This window comes from Corvus kubaryi, unplaced genomic scaffold (assembly GCF_017639235.1).
Source record: "Corvus kubaryi isolate FWS band 111438036 unplaced genomic scaffold, C.kubaryi_AGA036_p1.0 66, whole genome shotgun sequence".
Lineage (NCBI taxonomy): Eukaryota > Metazoa > Chordata > Aves > Passeriformes > Corvidae > Corvus > Corvus kubaryi.
Window position 1 is genome coordinate 18,575,349 of NW_024582054.1, and position 10,412 is coordinate 18,585,760.

Here is a 10,412-nt window from a genome sequence, read left to right on the forward strand (position 1 = left end):
TACAGCACAATCTTCACTTTATGATATTTGCTTTCTCATTATGTATTAATCCTACTTAGTCAGTAAATCTTTGTAAAGGAAAAGAATATTTCAATGGGAAGACCTTTAGATTTTAAATCATTGCAGTTGGAAGAATTAAAAGTTTTTTAATGGTAGAAAACAGAGAGGTGTTAGTCCAGCATCTATGTATCAGAGTAATACTGAAAAGAAAAAAAATTCACCAAGTCTATACAATAGAATTAATTTAAAAAAAACCCCAAACCTATTTAAATATGTGATGTTTTTAACATGGGTCTCTACTGGGTTTGCCAACCAACTTCCTTGAGTTCACAGCTCAGAGGGAGCTGCAATTCATCACTAATCTTATATGTAGGTAACTTGTGATATGCTTTGACAAATCTCATCTAAATGTAAAATATTACTGCCATTCTTATCCCACAATAAATCTTTGTTCCAGAGTTGCTTACAAGTCTGCTTTAACAGCATTTAAAGAAAATAACATCTGTATTGCATAGAGACCAAAAGTTATTTTCTACAGCCAATGAAAAAAAAAACCCTTAAAAACTCTTCCTGTTGTCATATGTATACACATGTATTCACAAACATAGGCTCACATACAATAGGAAAAAAGGCCATGAATGACTTAAAACTAAGACATAAAACCTTAAATGCAAAATGGAGCTGTGTGCAGCTAAGGAGAAACAGTGTGCTATCAGCACTGGTAAAATAAATGGTGTTGCATGAATTAGGTATTACCAATGGATTGTAAATAACAAAGGTATAATAGTTCCTGGATACATTTAGAGGAGAAAGTAAACTTATCCATTAACAAATAGCTTTTTACAATTACATATTCTTTGAAAGTCTGGGTTTAGACTGCATGAATGCTAATTAATACATAAAGTAACATTTTTCAGTCTGCCATCTATTTCTGCAAACATTTCTATCACGTGATTAAGATAATCAAGGGAGACTGCATTGAAAATTATAAACAGAAATTCATCAATAAATGGAACAGAATCTACTTGTTCAATGGCAGTAGGTATAATCCTTTCCACTTCTGTAGCACTTCCATCTTGAAGTGCTCTATTTACCTACTCTGGAATGACTTCAGCATTTAGACCTGTATTTCACTTGAAGCATTATGCCGATAGTACTACACATCTCTAGTTTTTAGCTGGAGGAAGGATAGAGTAATTGTCATCTTGGAGTAACAAACTGGCACACCTGACATGGGTGATGTTCAGTTTTGCTTCATGACAATAATGATGATTGCAGTAGAGATTTCGTTCACTTAAGTCACTCTTGACTAGAATTGGATTAGAAAGAGAATGATAGCAATACGAGTGAAAAACAGGTACTTTTTGGGGTGTCCCAGAAAGAAAAAAAATTTGGTGCTGTCCAATACACTAAAGAGACCAAGAAAATGTGCAACTGAAATCAGGAAACTGTTTTAAATCCCATTTCTCTTTGGGGTTTAGGCACCTGACTCAGGGGTTCTAAAAGGTGTCACTCTCTTCATGAGAGTCACTATCCTGACTATCCTTCACAAAACACTATCCTGGCCTTCAGCATTTCACTTTCTATTTCACAACAACTTGGCTAGAGGAAACAGTGCTCAGTCTAGAAATGACTGATCCAGACTAACTACTCTCTCAGGATCCAAGATGCACCTATTTTATATTCATATCCATGCACTCTTCCTACTTTGTACTTAACTTCTCTACAACCAGGCCACAAGCAGTACTGAGTGGCAGGTATCTGCAGCCTGCCTTCTTAACAGCATCCCTTAAAATCAGTGTGAATATTAAATTGAACGAGTCTAAAATACAGGCAGAGGAAATAATAATGCCTATGTCCTTTGGGTTAGGATGCTTCTCTGAAAGTGAAAATTATTAACAGTTTTTGTATAAAATGCAAATGCATTGTAAATTATTATCATACTCTTTCTAATGCTGTCCTGATTTTACTTCTTTTCCAATAAAACACTACTTCTTTTTCTGATATGAAATGGCTTAGCTTTTCTTGAGTGCAGCTATTTTTTGGTATATCAATCTCCCATCAGAAGAAGGAAGATAGATAATATCCTGTGGCATATCTCACAGAGTAGTGTTCAGTTGCCCAGAGTTCCCTGTGAGGACAAAAAGTTATTTTCATGAATTGATTCACCAAAAAAATAGGAAAGTATCTATGAAATTCAGCTTCAACTGAACCTACGTCACTATAGTGGGGATTTGAAGAGCAATCTGCACTTACAGTTCCTGATGGCTTTTTAGAACCCCTATCCCACTTGCCAGTTCAGAAAAAATACATTCATGTGTACAATATGTCCATCATGAATTAACCCATACTATAAGATAGTACACAGTACTCCAAAACATCATCTGTCATTGTCTGCTGCTGCAGAGAAGCTACCACAGCAAGTTTTGTATTCCCTGCAGTACCTGGAAGCTTAGCAGTTATAAAAAGGTCAGCAGCAAACTCCTGATTTTGTTTACTGCTGCCTATATACCCTATGGGGATTTTATTTTGATAGGTCCGTAAGTAAATTAAATGGTCTATTTGCATATTGTTACAAAAGTGTAAACCTTTTATAGTGTTTAATAAAGATTTACACAATACCATAAACTTGATATATACCCCGTGCTAGTATAATTGAGACATGCTAGACAAACTGCACTCAGGATATCAATTTCTTTCATTATTTATGATTTTGTGTAACACCATTAGTAACGAACATATGTTGTTGTAAAACATTTGGTAATATTCTCCCCTCCCTCGCACTTCTAGAGCTAAATCTCATTGAAATTCACTTATTCTATCACTCATGACATTTGTCGAGGCAAACACAGGGAGAGGGGTGTATTCACCTGAGAAACCTGTAACCTGAGCAAATGCCCTGGACTTTTATTACCTTTGTTAGGGTTTTATTATTTATCATGGCAGCAACATTGATTTCTGAAGAAGCAATTACAATGACAAAATTACATTAGAGCAAGAGCTTACAATTGCAGCTGCAAATTTGCCATGTAAGTAGAAATATCAAAACTGGGAAGAAGTGCAGACTGTTGTTCTCTTGATCCTTAATTCATTGAGAATGCATATCTCAATTCAGAACAATTGGATCACAAACATCCAGAAGCAGAAGTGTCAAAACCAGACAGTTATATGCCCATACATAGATTTATTATTTGTGTCTGTGATAAACATAGTTCTTCTCTGGGAAAAGAGAGGAAAAAATCACTGTAAATACAGATAATACCAGAAGAGAAAGTGATCCCAAAAAACAAAAAAAATTAGCAGAACAGGAGAAAAATACTTTGATATTTATCTATATTAATGGCAGTGACTGGAAAAAAAATTTTAAAAAAAGCCCAAGCAACATTCAACAAAAAGCCCTGTATGAAATTATTGGTAAGACCACTATCTCCAACTATTAAATTAGCTCTTACTGGTCTATATTTATTATAAGTGGGGCTCAAGTATGAATGCTTCATGGATGTAGACTTACAGCAAAACTTGGTGTCTAGGTTTAGAGCAAAACAGGTAGAGATTACAAAATTTTCAGCAGTCTTTCAATTGTCATAATGTTTTTAGTCCTTGTGAACAGAAGGTCTCTTGACTTCCTTGTGCTTGGTTTTCAAATCTCTAATATGGTGGTAATGACATATTTCTTATGACTTGCTGAATGACACTGAATTTATTGAGAGGTACTCAGTGTGATTTGTTCTATAAAGATGTCAAATAAACCAAGACTATGATTCAGACACAAAATTACAGATTTAACTTTCCAAAATAGTACTAGATTTCTGGTATTAAATAAATTTGTCACTAACACCTGCTAAGTCTTTATTTTTACAGAATTGAAGAAAATCTGTACTCCTACCTTCTGTTGATATATTTCTGTTATGTCTCGAAAAGTGCTTCATGCACCTAAGTGCAGCTGTGTGTGCTGTAAAATGAGTTAAAATGGGCTGCTTGTGTTTGCTGAGATATATAATGTTTGAGATTGGGTCCTCCTACACTTCTGAGTCAAAAGAAAACCTCATTTGGGTTTTGTTTCTATAAGATCTTCCTGAATACATAAGCTGTTTGTTTTTTACAAATCCAAAATTGTGGATCTAAGCTACCTAAACTGTCTCTGATTAGAAACATAAAGAAAATCCAATCTCTTTGTATTTCTAAAGCATTCATTACTCTCATATCAAGGCTGCATCTGGGTGATAAGAGAATTAATTATATATTTCACAAAGTATATAAAGGCTTTTTTTTTTACATTCTCTTTGAAGTTTTCTGAAACAAATTAAAATAAAATCCTGTGTTAAAAAAAAAGTGAAGAGGTCAGTTCTGTTCCATTCCAAATTACTATTGTTACCACCTGCTGATCTACTGCTGTTTATAGAACTACCCTAACTGCCCCAACTGTTGTTTCAATTACTTTGGATGTTATAAATGTCAAGGGAAAGCAAAAGGGATATGCATTTTTTAACAAATTACTCTCTCTCTCCTTACTAATACCATTTTTTAATTCAACATTTGAGAACATTCATTGAACTTATGAAATTCTCCAAAAGGGCTGCTTATGAGCTCTCAGGCTTCATCTGCCTTCCTACTTTTACAATCCTCTATAAATGCCATGTCATCTATATATGTAGAAGTGAGAAGTGACTTGAATTAATTAACTGTGAATAATAAGGTGGTCATTGACACCTGATGAAGATAATATGGCTGTATTTTATAGGAGTGAAAATTCCTTAGTTGCCTGAGTGCTTTTCAGGAACTGAACTGATGAAGCTATTGGTTGGTACCACACTTCTCATTCCTTGTAGAGAATGAAATAGGAAATTTTGAAGGACAAATCACTTTCAGAATTAGAAGCCAACAAAACTAAAAAAAATACAAAGTAGTGTTGGTGGTGAATGATTCATAAGTGTTTGTTGGACACCATGTCTTCATATTCTTTTATTTCTCTTTCTCTTTTAATGTTTTATCCAATCTTGCCTTTTCTTCCAGGAGTTTGGTTGGCACACTTTCTCACCCCTGCTGTGAATGAACACAGGAGATATGTTGAGATTCCTGTGGTTAGTCTGGGACTAATAGTGAACCTAAAGAAAAATAAAACATATAAAATATTAATTGATTTTATTTTTTGATTCACAATAGCATTGTGGTTTAAAAACCTCAATTATTAACTTGTCACATCATTACTTTAAAAACTCATTAAATTCTAACTCAATTCTGCCTTTACCCAGACCGCTTAAGTCAGACAGGGAACAACTAGCATGAAAAGGGTAAGGGAGGAATATCTTTGAACCTTAAAATCCATAAATAATTCCTTTTTAGTGGAAATGGATTTGAAGATGAAGTTAAATTTGGAATGCTGTAACCTTTTAAAAAGCTATATTCTTATTTTAATATTGCAAGTTACACCTGGCTAGAGTCCTGAAATTGCTGAAAAATCCAAGTTTCAGGTTCAATAAAAATTATGTACTGTTTATAGTTATTACTAGTTTTAGCCTACCTATTACACAAAAAATTAACTGAAAGATCAAATGAAAAATAAATTATCCAAAATGAGTGGTTCAGCATGTTTTTATTTGCTTAACCAATGCCTGCCCTTTTTTTCTCCCTTTATTCAATATTTCCAGAGCAATTTGCAGATTAGAAATATTTTTTCCTTATCTGAGCAAATGTATAAACTCCTGAAACAATCCTCCAGACAGGAAACTCTTTCCATGTTCACAACACTGAAGTTGGCAAAATTATGGTTGTCTGCCTGGTAAAAATGTTCATGAAGATGTACTAGTGAATAAGGTGGCAGAAGATCTTCATCTTACAATGATCTGCACAGTTACAAATGCCCAAGAATTGATGTTTTGATTTGAAAAGAGCCCTTAAAGATTAGGAAATAGTTTTTCAAGTAATGTGAATGGACTTAAAGTAGATGCTTTTCATGGTGAAATTGTCAGCCTTCGACATACATCTACTTTGTAATTATAAAGGGATTACGGAAAAGGTTGTCCTGTAAAAAAAATGAAATAGGGAAAAAAAGGTTTTATCAATTTTAGAGTCTCAATCTCTCATTAGAAGAATGCATTAACCTAGAAAATTCACCGGAAATCATAGCAAGGCCTACAGTAAAACAACTCTAAGACTACTACATACTATTTCCTCCAAGGAGTGTTTGTCTCATGATCACTCAAACAGGAAAATCTGTGCCACTTGTTTTTTTAAGACCATAGCCATGACAATTTGATGACATCTGTATGTTTTACAATTATTTCTGAAAAGATAAAGGGAATCCCATTTGTTCCAGTGTTTCTCCCTTTTCTCCTCTCATCTTTTACCCCTGCTGCCCTTGCTAGCTATCCATTGCTTCCCAACATACCAGCCACAGTGCCCAAGCCTAGGTTCTGTCCATCTCAACACATTCTTATCTCCTCCTTCCTCATGTTTCTATCTCTTCATACCAAAAGACATTCTCCCTCAAGCATCTGCTGCCAGAAGTGGGTTACTCAGAGTGTAGAACAATCTCTTCTTGCCCCCTGACAATTCTGGCAGAACTAGACTGAAGGAGACCCAAGCCTCCTGCTTGCTGCCTTGGGATGGAGAATACAAAGTCCTGCTGACAGGTTGTCACACAGGAGCTGTGCAGGACTGGAGGGCACTTGGTGACAGTGTCTCTGCACAGAATAAATCTTCAAGACTGATGTGGTCCCTCTGAGTGTTTGCTAAGTTCACCTTTAAAGGTTTCTTCCAGCCATACAGTTTATACAGGAGAAAATACACCAGCATTACATGCCTATCAAACAACACTTTGGACGCTACTACCCATGGTAAACAAAAGAGTTTTCCAAAGATCATAAAGGTATTTTCTCCCACTCAAATACAATTCTACCTGTTCTGCCAGAGACATTTTCACTCCTAAATTCAACAGCTCAAAACAAAGAGATGTTACATTGAAAAATGTAATATCCTACTATCCTGATTTTTTATAGCCCAGCCTATCATGATTTTATTTATAATTTGAGGGCTGACCCCTTCCTTATGTTTATAAAGTCCAATAAAGTCACACAGTTTAAGAATATTGAACATGTTCTTGTGGCTCACTGTTCAAAACAAATAACTGAAAGGATGACAGTAAGCCTGACTGCTTTAAAATATGTATTTTTATGTAAATACATATTTTGTTATTGTTTCATATATCAAATATATATCTTCTATAAGCTTGATTTAGTTTCTGAATCACCCCAGCTAAATGTTATGTGAATTTTTTGGAAGAACAAAGCCTCCACTGAGACTCTATTATTCACAACTTCAGCTGCATTGACAACCCTTGGGAAGCAGCACTACCCTGAAAGTTCAGCTCTCATTAAACAAGCAGGAACTTAACATGCCTTCTGAAGAGAGAATTTGACCTTTGTTTTCCCAATGATTTGACTGTCACATCAAATGAATACTAGAGCAGAAGCAATTTAAATAAACACACTCATAAACATATAGCATATCAGTAATGATACAGACACCTTCAAAAAAATTCTTGCTCTAAATTTTAGCTTCACTTTCTTAACTTGCCTGAGGTATTTTCTATTATTTTAGTTTTATTTCTACACACAGGGTTTTTAGATTTTGCATGGATATTAGCTAATGAGTTACTCACACAGTTCATTTTTAACTTGTTTTATTTAGTTGAAAAGGTACCATTTGTCAAAGGAAAGCAACATTAAACAACTGCACAACAATGAAATGCTAACTCACTGAAAATGAGCGTGTCTCCAGGTGAAGAAATAAAGAAGAAATTTTTGTCAAGATCCCTACACAGAAATCCTCTAATGCCCCTCACTGACTGCAGAAATAGCTCATCCCTCTTCAAAGATGACACTTTCTGCTTCTACACAGCCCTTTTTATTGTAAATGGAGCACAAGCTTAAATCTCTCACAAAGGGCAGAAGCCACAGTAGGTCCTTGGGAAATAAGCTTTATTCTATGCAATGGGATAAGGAGTGGAACAGGAACAGCTTGATCAGGGAATAACAGATTTAGACAAAATATCATTGAAATTCTTTTATGGAAATTGGATTAAAAGTTTTCTTGAGAGACTATCTTCTGCCTTAAACAATACAATAAGGGTTTTAGCCCAGAGGGAGAATGTCATCAGCTCCTATATGTTGTCATTTAGTGTGGGGAAGACACCTGAAGGACAGAAGAGGTCTGATACTGAGGGGGGAAGGTAGAGAGCTGTAATCCTGGTAAAGCAGGGACTCAGGTATCTCACAATGGAGTCCAGACATAAAAATATCAAGTGACAGTTGACTTTGGCTTCCAATCTGGTTTGTCTGTTCCTGGTGCAACTACCCTGCTCTGGCACAAGGCCTTCCTGCACTTCACAAAGTCTGCTTCATAATAACAATTTTCTCTTCTGTACAAGGATGTTCACCTGGAGCTCCTAGGACTCATTACACGTATTCATTAAGCCTTACTGAGCCTTTGATTAACTAAATAATAATCCTTTTTGAGAGGCAGATAAACCAGGGTGTAGGGCACTGGTGACTGACTGTGGTTTCCAAACAAGTCACTGCCAAACATTACACTCCAGATGCATTCATTTGATGCATCAACCATCAGGCAGCAATTGTTTCATACTTTCCCAAAGTTTAGAGTGGGAATAGAAAGATCCTATTATGCTGTATCTGTATCAATTCACTTGTCTTTGACATCAAAATGCTACAGCAAAATTCCCTTTAAAAATGAAAGCTTAACACAAGCATGGCCAACAGGTTTTGCTCTTACAAAAGCTTTTTTACTTGCTTTCACAGACAATGATACACATATTAAAAGGAGATTTAAAAAATGACTGCAGTGTTTTCATTCTGGACAACATATCAGTGATATTAAAAAAGATTTTTTAATCCCCAAAGGCCTTTTAAGGAATGAAAAATAACATATTTGGGCAACACTACTTTTTCACTTGGTATTCCCCTACAGATTATTCTGTAAATAAAATCCCCTGTTCTTGTTTAGTGTTCAAAGTTAAAATGGTCAATGAAATATTGGAAAAGCTGATCCTTTTTTGTAATTCCTTTTTTTTAAATTTAACTTCCATTTTTCTCCTTTTAGTCTTTTTGATCCCACTTTCTAGTTCTGAGTAACTTGGGCTTGTCTACAAAAGGGAGGAATGTGGAGAAAAGGTTTTTGATAAGCCCTCCTTGTTAAATTCACGATCAAGAGAATTTATCTTAATTTCTTTTCTCTGTACAAAGAACAATACTTGCAAAAAATACTCTAAATAGGAAATCTTTACCCTATTCAAATACAAGTTAGATGAAAAAAAGTTTGAGGGAGACAAATAGTAACAATTAATAAATCTGCATACTCAGTAAAAATAAGAAAGCTACAAAAAAACCATTGCTTATATTCAAGCAGGAAGATGCCACTAAATGTATTTAAAATTGTTATGAAGTAGAGTAGTAGATTAGAGAGTTGTTTGTTTAGGGTCAATCTTTTTCTCATAATTTATTGAAAGGAATTTCTAAATTATCAGAAAGTCACTATAGAAAACAAAAGAATGTCACTGCTATAAAGTAAAGGGTAAAAGACTAACATCATGTCAAATTAGAAAGTTTGAAAATGAAAAGGTAAGCACAACAGTAATTTAAAACTTTTCTTACACACTTACCATGATTAAAAAACCTCATGTAAGGAAGGAGCAGGAAATCACACTTCCTGCAAACTTCTTTACAGATTTTTCTCTCTGCTTTAAAATCTTCCTTCTAATGGTCATTTGATCAAAATTCTAATGTTTATTCAACTTGGACACTATGTCAAAATAATTTTATTAATAGCTTCATATTTTCATCTGTAACTAAGTTTTAAATATTTTAGTCAGATGTTCAAAGATAACATAGAAACTGAACAGGATCCAGCAATGTGCCCCTGTCAGAGAAGTCTAAAAGTATCATATTAGGAGGCTGTATTAGGAGAAGTATTGCCAACAGGTTGAGGGAGGTGATCCTTTTTCTTCCACAGCACTGGGGAGGTCACACCTGCATCACCGGGTCCAGCTCCAGGCACCCCAGCACAGGAGAGACATGGACATACAAGAGAGTTCAGCACAGGGCCATGAAGATGGTTAAGTACCAAGAGTGTACAAGGAAAAGTTAAGAGAGCTGAGACTTCTTCCTGAAGAAGGAAAGGCTCATGAAGATCTCTTCATTGTATATAAATGCCTGAAAAGATACTACAAAAATGAGCCAGGCTCTTTCCAGTAGTGCCCAGTGACAGGATGAGAGCCAATGGGCACAAAATGAAGCACAGGATGTTCCATCTGAACATCAGGAAACAGCCTTTTAACTCTGAGGATGGTCAAACACTGGAATAGTTTTCCCCAGAAAGGTCATTAAATTTTTCAAAAG